This window comes from Capra hircus, chromosome 3 (genome assembly GCF_001704415.2).
Source record: "Capra hircus breed San Clemente chromosome 3, ASM170441v1, whole genome shotgun sequence".
Taxonomy (NCBI): Eukaryota; Metazoa; Chordata; class Mammalia; order Artiodactyla; family Bovidae; genus Capra; species Capra hircus.
Genome location: NC_030810.1, coordinates 90,099,049 through 90,114,633, shown reverse-complemented (window position 1 = coordinate 90,114,633; position 15,585 = coordinate 90,099,049). Strand labels below are relative to the sequence as shown.

Here is a 15,585-nt window from a genome sequence, read left to right as displayed (position 1 = left end):
GGCTTTCCCCTTTTCTCCTCCAGAGACTCAGGGAGAGGCCGACACTGGCGGCACGCAAGTGTGCAGATGGGACCTGGAGGAGGCGGAGGAACACCTGGAGGGGCCGCAGCCGACGCCGCGGCGGGGAGGGCGCCACAGTGCAGTTAGCGCCTGTTGGGGGGGCGGCCGGGAGGGCCGGCTCCGCCCACTGCGCGCTAGCTCCGGCCCCGGCGGCGGGGTATAAGGCGGCGGCGCCCACCGGGTCCACCGCGGCGCACCCGTACGTGCGGAACTCCGGCGAGCTCCGGCTGCGTGCGGCGCGCGTGGTGTGGTGAGCTCTGCCCAGCGCCATCCGGGTCCGTCCCGCCCACGCTCGCGCACACGCGGCTCCTGGAGCCGCGGACCTCGGTTAGTTGGGTGATGGCTGGCTGCAAGCCGGGAGCCGGCTGGCTGCAAGCCGGGAGCCCTGGCGGCTTGGGCCGGGGGTGGGGCAGGGAGCCTTGGGGAACGGAGAGCTTGGTCTCGGGGGACGGGGATGGGGGCGGTCCGGCAGGGGCTTAGATGGCGGCAGCGTCTGTGAATCACCGAGAGGCTGGTGTCCCGGCTACCGGCCCGGGGAGACGAGTGATCTGGGGTGGTGATCTGGGGGAAATCGTTTCATCCCCCGTGGGGATGCTTTCCGGCAGGAAGAGTAGAGTGACCTAGGGTTGGTTAATCTCTTGCCTGCAGAATCTCTGAGTGGGGTTGTGCCTCAGCTAGGGGTGGGGGGCAGGAGTTCTTTTTTTTTTTCTGGCGTGGCGTGCCCTGCCACTTGTAACGTTCTAATCCTTAAACTCTTCTAGTTCAGTTCAGTTGCTCAGTCGTGTCCGACTCTGCGACCCCGTGGACTGCAGCACGCCAGGCTCCCCTGTCCGTCACCAACTCCGGAGCTTTCTCAAATTCATGTCTGTGGAGTCGGTGATGCCATCCAATCATCTCGTCTCCGTCGTCCCCTTCTCCTCCCGCCTTCAATATTTCCTAGCTTCAGGGTCATTTCTAATCAGTTCTTCGCATCAGGCGGCCAAAGTATTGGAGTTTCAGCTTCTTCATCAGTCTTTCCAATGAATATTCAGGACTGATTTCCTTTAGGATGGACTGGTTTGATCTCCTTGCTATCCAAGGGACTCTCAAGAGTCACCTCCAACACCACAGTTAAGCATCAGTTCTTTTCAACACTCAGCCTTCTTTGTAGCCCAACTCTCACATCCATACATGACTACTGGGAAAACCACAGCTTTGACTAGAGGGACCTTTGTTGGCAAAATAATGCTTCTGCTTTTTAATATGCTGTCTAGGTTTGTCATAGCTTTTCTTCCAAGGAGCAAGCGTCTTTTAATTTCAAGAGTTTAAATTTCAAACTCTCTTAGACCTTCTTTTAAAACCTCTTTAACCTTTTAAACCTTCCTTTGACTCATCCTGGCTTCCCTGGTGGCTCAGAGGGTAAAGCGTCTGCCTGCAATGCGAGAGACCTAGATTCAATCCTTGGGTCGGGAAGATCCCCTGGAGAAGAAAATGGCAACCCACTCCAGTATTCTTGCCTGAAGAATCCCATGGACGGAGGAGCCTGGTGGGCTACAGTCCACCGGGTCCTAAAAAGTTGGACAGGACTGAGCGACTTCACTTTCACTTTGACTCATCCTGACTGAATTCTATCCCATTCTTGATTATCTGTGATTTTGCCCCATAGAAATTCCATTTTCCCCTCAAATCCTACCGCCCCTGGTCTCCGTTTTTTTTTTTTTCTTTTATACTATATTATGCGAATCTTAGTGTCTCAGTCGATAAAGAATCCGTTTGCAGTGCAGGAGACCCGGGTTTACTACCTGGATGGGGAAGATTCCCATGGAGGAGGAAAAGGCTACCCACTCCAATATTCCTTCCTGAAGAAATCCCATGGACAGAGGAGCCTGGCGGGCTACAGTCCATGGGGTCGCAAAGAGTCGGACAGGACTAAGGGACTAAACCACCACGTGAGAATCTTTAGGGATTTTTCTTTAAATTATCTATTTGACTGCCTTGGGTCTTAGTTGCCTAAGGCTGTATCTTTCTGCTTGGAGCAGGCTCAGTAATTGTGGCTACTTGGCATAGTTCCCCGCGGCTGCAACTTCCTCCCCTATGTGGGTTCTTAGTTCTCAGAGCCGGGATAGAACTGGGTCTCCTGAGTTGAAAGGTGGATACTTAACCACTGAACCACCAGGGAATTCCCTTTTATGTGAATCTTTAATTTTGTATTATTTTACTTTCTCTCCACTATTGTGAGTTTCTAAGGTAGTAGCTGTCTTTGAAATTCCCGTAAGCATAGTTAAATGGAACAGTGTGTCTTGAGCAATTTTTCAGCTAATTACCATGACCCATGGAATTCTCTCTTCTTGTGGATCCAGTAACATCAGTTACGTTATTTAAATTAGCCCCAAACCTTGTCTTCAGTAATTCCCTGGCCGGTGTCATGCCAGTTGCCAGTAACCCCTCTAGAGGCTGATGACTCAGATTTGGGATGCCAATTAAGAATGCACCCCTTGACCTCACTCTGTTGTGATTGCACTATGCTGATATTTTTCATATAGAAAACAGCCCGGAAGGGGAGTAGATTAGCAATTTAATGTCTTTTTTTTTTTAAAGGGAAGTGAAATAGATTGTTGAAATTACTGTAAGTGTATTATAAAGTGATTTTTTTTTGTTTTACTGATAGAATAGTCTAGGACTTACACTGTCAACATTTAAAGACCCTTAAGTTTAACCTATAATAGTATTTTGAGGTAATAAAATTTCATTTTTGATACATTTTTAGTGTCCAGAAAGGCCCTTTAAAACAACCTTGCCAATAAGTATTTATCTGTGCTTAGTGTAAGTAATGTTAGACAAACAATACTTATTAGTCTTTTGTGGATTATCAGCTTCTTTATTTTTTTTAATTTATTATTTTTTAAATTTATTTGGCTGCCTCAGATCTTAGTTGCTGTACACAAGACCCTTTGCTACTGTGCTTGGGCCCCAAGGCATGTGGGATTTAAGTTCCCTGACCGGAGGTTGAACCTGAGTCCCTTGCATTGCAAGGCAGATTCTTAACCACTGGACTACCAGGGAAGTCCCTATCAGCTTCTTTACAAAACAACTTTGTTACTTCTTTGAAGTAAGTAATGAGCTCAGATGTAACAGTTATAATGATGTTCAGACTCAGTCATGGATATTAAACAATTACATATACAGGAGAGAACTAAAGAGACAAATTCAATTGTCTTGCATTTGAGTTGAAAACTTTTAAGAAAGATGAAAATCATAGAGGTAAAATTTTAGTCTTGGTCATCCCTGGTGGGTCAGCGGTAAATAATCTGTCTGCCAGTGCAGCCAGTGCCAGAGACAGGGGTTTGATCCTGCCTTAGGAAGATCCCGTGGAGAAGGAAATGGCAACCCACTCCAGTGTTCTTGCTGGATAATCCCATGGAGCCTGGCGGGCTACAGTCCTGGGGTCACAAAGAGATGGACATGACTTAGCAAATAAACAATGACAAAACATCAATACCTATGAGAATGTAAAATTAGATAGCCAGTGGAAATTTGCTGCATGATATAGGGAGCTCAAATCTGGTTCTCTGTGACAACCTAGAGGGGTGATATGGGTTGAGAGGTAGGAGGGAGGTTCAAGAGGGAGGGGACGTACGTGTACCTATGGCTGATTCATGTTGGTATATGGCAGAAACCAACACAACATTGTAAAGCAATTTTCCTTTAATTAAAAATAAATAAAAATTTAAAACCTATGAGATATTTTAGGGCTTTCCCGGTGGCTCAGCAGGTTAAGAATCTGCCTGCAATGCAGGAGACACAGGAGGTGTGGGTTCAATCCCTGGATCAGGAAGATTCCTTGGAGGAGGAAATGGCAACCCACTCCAGTATTCTTGCCTGAAAAATCTGATTGACAGAGAAGCCTGGCCAGCCACAGTCTAAAGGGTCCCAAAGAGTAGGACACAACTAAGCACGTGAGATACTGTTACATAAAACTAACTATAAACTATAAAACTATTGAAAATCATGAAGCTAATTATAATGTTAAGTATTTCTGTGAGCCATTCATACTTGTTGTTTTTTTTTTCCAAGAAAAGGAAAACTAAATGTCTCTGCTGTCTTCTTTATGATTATTTATTTTCCCAACTCGGCCTCAAAGAATTGGGTGTGTGGTAGATACTGGCAGTGGTATACTAGCATTTCTATTCAAAAGGAGTAATGTAGATGACCATAACCCTAACTCCATTCTTGTTTGTTTGTTATTTTAAAGTACCAATACCTTTGTGCCTCAAATCCTGGGACAAAATCAGTCGTATATTAATAAGTAAAAATAGTATATTTTTATACTAAAATCAGGATTTTTCAATCCCTGATCCAGAGATTGAACCCACACCTCCTGTGTCTCCTGCATTGCAGGCAGATTCTTAACCTGCTAAGCCACTGGGAAAGCGCTAAAATATTTCATAGGTTTTAAAATGTTTTGATAGTCTATTTTGGATTGCTGCAGAAAATAATGTTTATAGATTATAGTTTAGATTATAATCTGGAATTTTACTGAGCAAAACTCTCCTGCATGGTGTAAAGGACTTCAGAGAACACAGTCTGTAACTTCCCTTTCTTCACTATTACTTCAGGTTTTTATGTCCTTTTTAAAATGGGAAGAAAACTGGTATTTAAGAAATGCCAAAATAAGACATTTCAAACAACAAAGTCAGGAATTTGGTAATTTGGCAGAATTGTGTTGAGTCCATGTCGGGGTTTTGAATTTTTTTTATCCATAAATTTTCTTTTGACTGCTTGTATTTTATTCACTTTCTTCTTCTCTCTGAATCTTTTTCTTCCTGAAGATACTTGCAGTTTTAAATTTAATTTTGACACTGTGGAATAAATTTTTTAATACAAGACAGTGTTATTATTAAGACTGATGAGACAGTTCTTGGTGACCAAAAATTGTAAACATTAAAAAACAAATTGAGGGGCTTCCCTGGTGGTTTTGTGCTTGAGAATCCATCTGCCAGTGCAGGGGACATGGGTTCAGTCCACGGACTGGGAAGATTCCGCACGCCACAGGGCAGCTAAGCCCAACAGCCATGACTACTGACGCCCTAGCTCCAGAGTGGTGTCCCGCAGGAGAAGCCCCTGCAATGGGCAGTCCTGGCACCTTCAACCAGAGGGCATTCCATGCTCGCCACAGCGCTCAGCAATGAAGACCCAGTGAGCAAAAATAAATACATCTTAAATTAAAAAATAAAAACAAATTGTGGGAATTCCCTGGTTGTTTAGTGGTTAGGACTTGATGCTTTCACTGCCATGGCCATGGTTCTGTCCCTGGTTGGGTAACAGATCTTGTAAGCCACAAGGTGTGGCCAATAATAATAATGATAATAATAAGATAAATACAAAAAATTGTGAGAAATCATAACTGGCAACTAAGCTCAAAGTTTAATCAGATTCAATAAGTATTATATTAGCTGTTCCAACTGAACCTTACTGTATCAAACAGCTCTACTATCATTGAGTGTATATGTAAATTTAAGCATAAGTATTCTGAGACCAATTAGCATTTAATCCTTTTGTTTTAACTCTTACTTCAAAAAAAAAAATCTGTAAAATTCATGCCATGGAGCATTTCTAACCTCAGAACCCAGATTGTTTCCTTTGAATTCAGATGTTACAGCTTCTATAACTCAAGGGGAAATTTTAGAAATCTTGGAGATATTTTATTATCGTGTCTTCAGCAAAGGTAGGTGCAATGCTCTTGGACAGGTAATCTTCATTCTCACATGGTGCTATAGTTTTAAGGACTAATTTTGCAAATCCTCAGTTTGCCAAATATACCTGGAATTTAGAATGAGCCCTTCTAAGTTTTGTGGATGCCTCAGGACTTAAATCTCATCTTTGTCTTTAAAAAAAAAACTCCTTTTTTTGAAGTATAGTTGCTTTACAATGTTGTGTTTCAGGTATATAACAAAGTGATTCATATATATTATATATATATGTATATATATTTATATATCTTTTTTCAGATTCTTTTCCATTACAGGTTATTATAAGATATAGTTCCCTTGCTGTGCAGTAGGTCCTTGTTTATTCCCTTCTCCTTCTTTACAAAAGAAAGGCTACCTCACTCATCCCTGTTCTTACTTTGGTGTGCTGTTCCGTGCTATCAAAATATTTGGCAAACAATCCAAACAAAGAGAAATATCCAGAATGCATTGCCTTCTGAATGAGAGAAATTTTGAAGGAGACAGGAATAGGTTATAACAGGAATGTTTTTCACTGCTTTGAATTTGTAGGGAAAGAAAACTTTTCCCTTCTTCGCTTCTAAGCTCTGTGGTTGGTCTAATAATTAAACAATAATAATAATTAAATTGACGTAAGACAGATTAACGTCAGAAAAACAATTTCATACATATGCAAGCCATAAAAATACGACACTCAAAGAAGTGACCTAAGCAGGCAGCGTTTATACCTTCTAGACAAGGAAACAATACATTTGTGAGGAGTTGACAAAATGGGCTTGGGTAGCAAATCAGTAAAGAAGTAACAAGCTGTGTTTATACAGCCTTGTCAGTCCTAAACTCCCTATCTATGATAATAAGGATGCCTTCTAACCACCTGGTAGTGGGAGGGTACTTTCCCAGTGGGAGACTAATGTTCTGCTGTCATGGGGGCAAAGGAAATCAGAAAATCAGAGTGTTCTTCTCATGCCAGCTATTTCTTAAGTAATATTAATTCAAAGTAAACAATATGCCAAATGGCATGTTTTGGGGTGGCATATTCTGTTCCCTTTCAAATTCAAATGAGGTCACACCTTTTCTGATAGTGAGAACTGGCCAGTTATATGGTGGCCATTTTCCAAAAACTGAATGAACTCAAGTGCCAAGGTTTGACGATAATCTATTTAATGCAGAAATAACACACTGTACCATATGCCAGAAACTACACATTTGCAACTATTAAACTTAACACAATTTAGTAGTTAGTGTGTAAGGAACTACAGTTTCCAAATTTTTTTTCAGGGGCAGGGGCAAAACGATTGAATACCACAGACCTGGGAGCCACTTGTACACTTAATAGAAGAGATGAAGAGAGGATCAGTTCAGTTCAGTCGCTCAGTCGTGTCCGACTCTTTGTGACCCCATGAATCGCAGCACGCCAGGCCTCCCTGTCCATCACCAACTCCCGGAGTTCACTCAGACTCACGTCCATCGAGTCAGTGGTGCCATCCAGCCATCTCATCCTCTGTCGTCCCCCTTTCCTCCTACCCCCAATCCCTCCCAGCATCAGAGTCTTTTCCAATGAGTCAGCTCTTCACATCAGGTGGCCAAAGTACTGGAGTTTCAGCTTTAGCATCATTCCTTCCAAATAACACCCAGGGCTGATCTCCTTTAGAATGGACTGGTTGGATCTCCTTGCAGTCCAAGGGACTCTCAAGAGTCTTCTCCAACACCACAGTTCAAAAGCATCAATTCTTCAGCGATCAGCTTTCTTCACAGTCCAACTCTCACATCCATACATGATCACTGGAAAAACCATAGCCTTGACTAAATGGACCTTTGTTGGCAAAGTAATGTCTCTGCTTTTCAATATGCTATCTAGGTTGGTCATAACTTTCCTTCCAAGGAGTAAGCGTCTTTTAATTTCATGGCTGCAATCACCATCTGCAGTGATTTTGGAGCCCCAAAAAATAAAGTCTGACACTGTTTCCACTGTTTCCACTATTTCCCCATCTATTTCCCATGAAGTGATGGGACCAGATGCCATGATCTTCGTTTTCTGAATGTTGAGCTTTAAGCCAACTTTTTCACTCTCCACTTTCACTTTCATCAAGAGGCTTTTTAGTTCCTCTTCACTTTCTGACATAAGGGTGGTGTCATCTGCATATGTGAGGTTATTGCTATTTCTCCCGGCAATCTTGATTCTAGCTTGTGCTTCTTCCAGTCCAGCATTTCTCATGATGTACTCTGCATGTAAGTTAAATAAGCAGGGTGACAATATACAGCCTTGACGTACTCCTTTTCCTATTTGGAACCAGTCTGTTGTTCCATGTCCAGTTCTAACTGTTGCTTCCTGACCTACATACAGGTTTCTCAAGAGGCAAGTCAGGTGGTCTGGGATTCCCATCTCCTTCACAATTTTCCACAGTTTATTGTGATCCACACAGTCAAAGGCTTTGGCATAGTCTATAAAGCAGAAATAGATGTTTTTCTGGAACTCTCTTGCTTTTTCCATGATCCAGCGGATGTTGGCAATTTGATCTCTGGTTCTTCTGCCTTTTCTAAAACTAGCTTGAACATCTGGAAGTTCACGGTTCACGTATTGCTGAAGCCTGGCTTGGAGAATTTTGAGCAGTACTTTACTAGCATGTGAGATGAGTGCAATTGTGCAGTAGTTTGAGCATTCTTTGGCATTGCCTTTCTTTGGAATTGGAATGAAAACTGACCTTTTCCAGTCCTGTGGCCAATGCTGAGTTTTCCCAATTTGCTGGCATATTGAGTGCAGCACTTTCACAGCATCATCTTTCAGGATTTGAAACAGCTCAGTTGGAATTCCATCACCTCCACTAGCTTTGTTTGTAGTGATGCTTTCTAAGGCCCACTTGACTTCACATTCCAGGATGTCTGGCTCTAGGAGAGTGATCACACCATCATGATTATCTGGGTCGTGAAGATCTTTTTTGTTTAGTTCTTCTGGGTATTCTTGCCACCTCTTCTTAATATCTTCTGCTTCTGTTAGGTCCATACCATTTCTGTCCTTTATTGAGCCCATCTTTGTATGAAATGTTCCCTTGGTATCTCTTATTTTCTTGAAGAGTCTCTAGTCTTTCCCATTCTGTTGTTTTCCTCTATTTGTTTGCATGGATCACTGAGGAAGGCTTTCTTATCTCTTCTTGCTATTCTTTGGAACTCTGCATTCAGATGCTTATATCTTTCCTTTTCTCCTTTGCTTTTCTCCTCTCTTCTTTTCACAGCTATTTTTAAGGCCTCCCCAGACAGCCATTTTGCTTTTTTGCTTTTCTTTTCCATGGGGATGGTCTTGATCCCTGTCTCCTGTACAATGTCACAAACCTCAGTCCATAGTTCATCAGGCACTCTATCAGATCTAGGCCCTTAAATCTATTTCTCACTTCCACTGTATAATCATAGGGGATTTCATTTAGGTTATATCTGAATGGTCTAGTAGTTTTCCCTACTTTCTTCAGTTTAAGTCTGAATTTTGCAATAAGGAGTTCATGCTCTGAGCCACAGTCAGCTCCCAGTCTTGTTTTTGTTGACTGTATAGAGCTTCTCCATCTTTGGCTGCAAAGAATATAATCAGTCTGATTTTGGTGTTGACCATCTGGTGATGTCCATGTGTAGAGTCTTCTCTTGTGTTGTTGGAAGAGGGTGTTTGCTATGACCAGTGTGTTCTCTTGGCAAAATTCTATTAGCCTTTGCCCTGCTTCATTCCGTATTCCAAGGCCAAATTTGCCTGTTATTCCAGGTGTTTCTTGACTTCCTACTTTTGCATTCCAGTCCTCTATAATGAAAAGGACATCTTTTTTGGATATTAGTTCTAAAAGGTCTTGTAGGTCTTCATACAACCATTCAACTTCAGCTTCTTCAGTTACTGGTTGGGGCATAGACTTGGATTACCACGATAGTGAATGGTTTGCCTTGGAAATGAACAGAGATCATTCTGTCGTTTTTGAGATTGCATCCAAGTACTGCATTTCGGACTCTTTTGTTGACCATGATGGCTACTCCATTTCTTCTAAGGGATTCCTGCCTGCAATAGTAGATATAATGGTCATCTGAGTTAAATTCACGCATTCCAATCCATTTTAGTTCTCTGATTCCTGAAATGTCGACATTCACTCTTGCCATCTCCTGTTTTACTACTTCCAATTTGCCTTGATTCATGGACCTAACATTCCAGGTTCCTATTCAGTATTGCTGTTTACAGCATCAGACCTTGCTTCTATCACCAGTCACATCAACAACTGGCTATTGTTTTTGCTTTGCCCCTACAATTGTGTAATTTAGGACTTTATGTCAACCAAGACTTCTGCCTGATTTTTTTCCCTTCCTTTCACCAAACACACAGGGGAAATGTACAACATATTCTGTATTTACTTGAGGACTTTCCCTAATCCTTGTTTGTCTCCATCAATGAATGGGAATGGATGGAAAATTATATTTCTGATAATGTCATGGTATAATCTTACTCATTCTGATGAATAGTCAAAATAATAGGAAATCTCTAAAGGAGATGGATCTGTAATTGTTACCAGACCCTAAAATAATGGTGCCTTCATGTTCCGATGTGATTTCATCAATTTCTGGGCTTTAGCAGCTACGTAGAAGCTTCTAAATATTAGAAGGTGATATCTAAATATTAGAAGGGCTGTTTTGCCAAATCACTTTAGAGGACTTGAAGCAATCTCTGTCTGAGCTTCTGTAGAACAGGCCTAGCCTAGTGGAACTTGCTGGTCCTGGTCATATCTCCATTATGTTTTCTCTAGACAGACTGCCCTGGGGAAGTTTCGGGCAAGGCCAGAGTTTCTTAAGGAAGATTGTTGAAGAAGTCTCAAGTCTTCCTGAAGGAACAAGAGGAGTCTGAAAAATTTGCCCCGGCCCCTGCTTGTTTGTGGTGACAGTTGGGTCTGTACATTAAAGTACATGTGTTGTGGAACCAGACTCATTTGAATTTGGATATATGCTCTACCATTTAACAACTTTTTTTTTTTTTTAGTTTTTTATTTTTTAAATTTTAAAATCTTTAATTCTTACATGCGTTCCCAAACATGAACCCCCCCTCCCACCTCCCTCCCCACAACATCTCTCTGGGTCATCCCCATGCACCAGCCCCAAGCATGCTGCACCCTGCGTCAGACATAGACTGGCGATTCAATTCTTACATGATAGTATACATGTTAGAATGCCATTCTCCCAAATCATCCCACCCTCTCCCTCTCCCTCTGAGTCCAAAAGTCCGTTATACACATCTGTGTCTTTTTTCCTGTCTTGCATACAGAGTCGTCATTGCCATCTTCCTAAATTCCATATATATGTGTTAGTATACTGTATTGGTGTTTTTCTTTCTGGCTTACTTCACTCTGTATAATTGGCTCCAGTTTCATCCATCTCATCAGAACTGGTTCAAATGAATTCTTTTTAACGGCTGAGTAATACTCCATTGTGTATATGTACCACAGCTTTCTTATCCATTCATCTGCTGATGGACATTACCATTTAACAACTTTAAGTACATCTTCACCAATAAAATGGGGCTTCATTTAATTTTCCAAATAATATAATTGCCTTGTATCCGTCAGAACCTATTCTAGATAATGAAAGTATATGGCTGAACACAGTAGATAATGGTGTTTGTTCACAAGAGCATACAGCATTTAATGGGAGAGATGGGCAAACAGATTATACCACAACAGAGGTGTTCTGATAGAACGAAGACTGGGGTACTCTGAGTGCACAGAGCAGAGATGACAAACCTGTCTCTGGCATTTCAGGAAAAATGAGACCCAAAAGACAAGTAGCAGTTAGCCAAGTGATGGGAGGGTCTTCCCTGGTGGCTCAGCAGTAAAGCATCTGCCTGCAGTGCAGGAGACGCAAGTTTGATCTCTGGGTTGGGAAGATCCCCTGGAGAAAGAAATGGCAACCCACTCTAGTATTCTTGCCTGGGAAATCCCATGGACAGAGGAGCTTGGCAGGCTGCAGTCCATGGGGGACTGCAAAAGTGTTGGACATGACTTTAAGATTAAACAACAACAAAGTGATGAGAGATCCAGAACTAAGCACAGGGAAGCAGAAGTGTGTGAAAGGCAGAGGATGAGAAAAGATGGCACTTTGAAGAAGTTCAAGGACTTATTAAGGCTAGAGCATAGGGTATAGTGGAAATCAGGAGAGTTTAAGTTGAAGGGGCAAACAAGGGTGAGATTAGAACGGGTTTTGAATGCTTTAATAAATTATTCCAAGGGCAGTGTATCTGGAGCCAGAGAATAATTGTTTAAAAGGCAGAATGACCAGACTTTACTTTCAGAAGATCACTTGGATTGCAGTGTGGAGAATGAGAAGGGGAGACCAAAAGGTGGAAAGTAGGGAAACCAGTTAGGTTATTGCATTAACCCATGGGAGATGGTGACCTGATCTAAGGTGTAGTGGCAGTGAGGGTGGAGAGGTGGACAAATTTAGAGCTATTCAGATTGATAAAATATGGGGCATGAAGGCACACGAGAGAAGGGATGACTCCAGGATTTTGGACTCCAGCTGGAACTATGCGATTGAGTCATCACATAAGTGATAAGAAAACTGCTAGAATAGATATGCTCTGAGTCTGCAGTGTTTATTTAGGGCAGCTTGTGTGTAGTTCATGTTTAAGTGTTCATTTTCTCTTCTGGCTACATTGGCCTCCTCTTTCATTTGTTCATCAAATATTTGTTGAGTATCTATTATTATATGCCAAAGGACTAGAGCTATGTCACTATTAAAAGTCCCCATTTTCATGCAGCCTTTTTTTTTTTTTGGTGTGGAAAGACTGAAAACAGAGCTAACATGGTCTAGTAGTTAAGAGCACAAACTTGGGAGCCATTCTGATTGGGTTTGAATGCCATGTCCTAAGGTGCTTAAACTTTCTGTTCCTAAGTTTGCTCAACTCTAATTTAGGAATAGTAATAGTACTTAACTTCATAGGGTTGTGCTTTTTGCATACTTGGGCCAGTAATTGGAATGTAAGTGTGGGATCAGCACCAAAGGAAAACTAACCATAGCTTCCATGTTAAGCCAGGAATCCTGGCTAAAATCATCCAGGTCCATAATGTTCCTAGCTTCTGGGAGATTCTTCCAGAAAAATATTTGCATCTTCCACTTTGTGGAAGAAAGTGTCCTCAGTTTAGGCCCTCAGGTTTCTCAGAGATTAAAATCAGCCAACTAAGCTTGTAAACATTACCAAAAGTATAACATAGAAAAATTGAGAAACATCATCATTAGGAGATTTCAACATACTTCTCTTCAATTATTAATAGATGAAGCAGAAAATAGAAAAATAGCAAAGATTTAGAAAATTTTAAAAAAGTTTAATTCAACAAACAGTTCAACCCAACAGTTAGAAAATGTATATTCTTTCTAAACATACATGAAATATTTTCCAAAATTAATATATCAGTCCATAAATGCCAGTCTTATATCAAAAAACTGAATGGTACCAACCACATCATCTCACCAGAGTGTTGTTAAGTACAAGTCAATAAAGCTAAATAAAACATGTCCTTTAGAGAGTTAAAAACCCCCTTCTTTGGGTCAAAGAAGAAATCACAATGGAAATTTTTATTTTATTTATTTACTTTTGGCCATGCCACATGGCATGCAGGATCTTAGTTCGCTGACCAGGGATTGCATCTATGCCCCCTGCATTGGTAGCAGAGAGAGTCTTATCTAGTGGACTGCCAGGGAAGTCTTTGGGTTTTTTTTTGGGGGGGGGTGGCGGTGAGGGGTGGTTAACAATGGAAATGTTTAAAACACTTGGAACAAACAATAGTAAGAGTACTGTATATAAAACTATATAGTATGCAAATTTGTAGTTTTAAGTGCTCATATTAGGAAAAAAATCAGTCTAAAAAGTAGTCAGCTAAGTAGCCTTTATGTTTGAAAAGGAATCAAATAGGACCTCTCTGGTGGTCCAGTGGTAAAGAATGCACCATCCAGTACGAGGGACAGGAGTTCAGTTCCTGGTCTGGAAAGATTTCACAGGCCACAGGGCAGCTAAGCCTGTGCCGCACAACTACTGAGCCCATGTGTCACAGCTACTGAAGCCATCACACTCTAGAGCCTGTGCCCTGCAACAGGAGAAGCCACTGCAAAATGAATGAGAACCCTGAGCACCGGAGTAGCCCCCACTCGTTGCAACTAGGAAATCCCATGTACAGCAATGAAGACCCAGTGTAGCCAAAAATAAATGAATAACGAAACAGAACAAACCCCAAATATGAAGAATACAAATGATGGTAAAAATAATAGCAAATCAATGAAATAAGAGGAAGGTACAATAAAATATTGATAAAGCGAGAATGTTCTTTTTTATGGGTATACTGCAGTTGGAGGAAAAACCTGTTCAGGACAGAGAGGTTCTTGTGAGAATGTTCTTTGAAGATAACTTAGAAAATAGATAAATTCCTGAGATTAAAGTGGGAAAAGAAGACACAAGAATCAGTGATAAAGAGGATATAGCTATATCCATAAAGAGATTAAAATATAAAAATTCTATGCCAGCAATTTGAAAACTTTGACAAAATGGAAGAAGCCATAAAAAAAATCCTAAAAAGATAGACTCAAAATGCAGCTGAAGGAATGAATAGACTTATATTATTGAGAAAATTGAAATAAGATTTGAAATCTCCCCCCGAAAAATAAAGTGCCCAAATAGTATTACCAGTAAATTTTACCAAACTTAAAAGGAGTAGATCATTCCAATCTTAATCTCTCTCTGAGAGGAGGAAAAAAGGAAACATCTCTTAACTTACTTTATGACTCTAATATAAAATTTATATTTAAGTCAGAAAAGGACAATATGAGAAGGGAAAATTATATTTCCAAATACTTTATGGACACATTTTTTTAAAAATCCAAACATAATAACAATTTAACTTAGAAACAGACTTTAAAAAAAGATGTATATTGTGACCAAGTTGGGCATATTCTAGGGATGCAAGGGGTGGCTTAACATGTAAAAATAAAAATCTATAAATGTTACTTACTGTTTGTACAGATAAAAGAAGAAATGCCTTGTGAAGGTATTATGGGAGAAAAATACCTGAATTCAGTGGTCACTGGATTTAAAGTAAGTTCTTAATGAGCTAGGCATGAAACTTCCCAAATCTGATAATATATTTGGCAAACTTTGGAGTAAATACGTTTCTTGATGAGACACTACCTACATAATTTTATTTAATAAATAAAATTAAGGTTATTTAAGCACAAGCATTGCCATACTATGACAATCTGAAAACGGAGACAGCTACTAAATGACTAATGAGCTGGTAGCACATACAATGTGGAGCTGCTGGCACAAGAATGATGCACATCCCAGGCAAGAAGTAGCGGGATGGTGTGAGATTGATCATGCTACTCAGAATAGCATGCGATTTAAAGTTTATTAAGTTGCTTATTTCTGGAATTTTCTATTTCATATTTTCAGACTGCAGTTTGACAATGAGTAACTAAAACTGCAGAAAGCAAAACTTCAGATAAAGAGGGACTTCTTACTAGCTCAGTCATGTCCGATTCTTTGGGACCCTTTGGACTGTAGCCCACCAGGCTCCTCTGTCCATGGGCTTTTTCAGGCAAGAATACTGGAATGAGTTGCCATTTCCTCCTCCAGGGGATCTTCTTGATCCAGGGATTGAAACTGCATCTCCTGTGTCTCCTGCATTGCAGGGAGACCCTACCCATTGAGCCATACTGGAGTGGGTTTACTAGATACAAAAATCAACTGTAGTGGAATTGCTTCTGGAATGGTAAAGTAAGGTCTTCTGAAACTTTCCTCTTTCATAAAAGCAATAAGAACATT

General features: G+C 41.0%; 1 protein-coding gene across 1 annotated transcript in view; it reads left to right on the top strand.

The window, feature by feature from the left end:
* Positions 232 to 15,585, top strand: part of LOC102181743 (monocarboxylate transporter 1) — a 38,843-nt gene continuing 23,489 nt past the window's right edge. The window contains exon 1 of the mRNA XM_018046576.1: positions 232 to 387. The gene's annotated coding sequence lies outside the window, so the exon portion shown is untranslated. The remainder of the gene's footprint in view (positions 388 to 15,585) is intronic.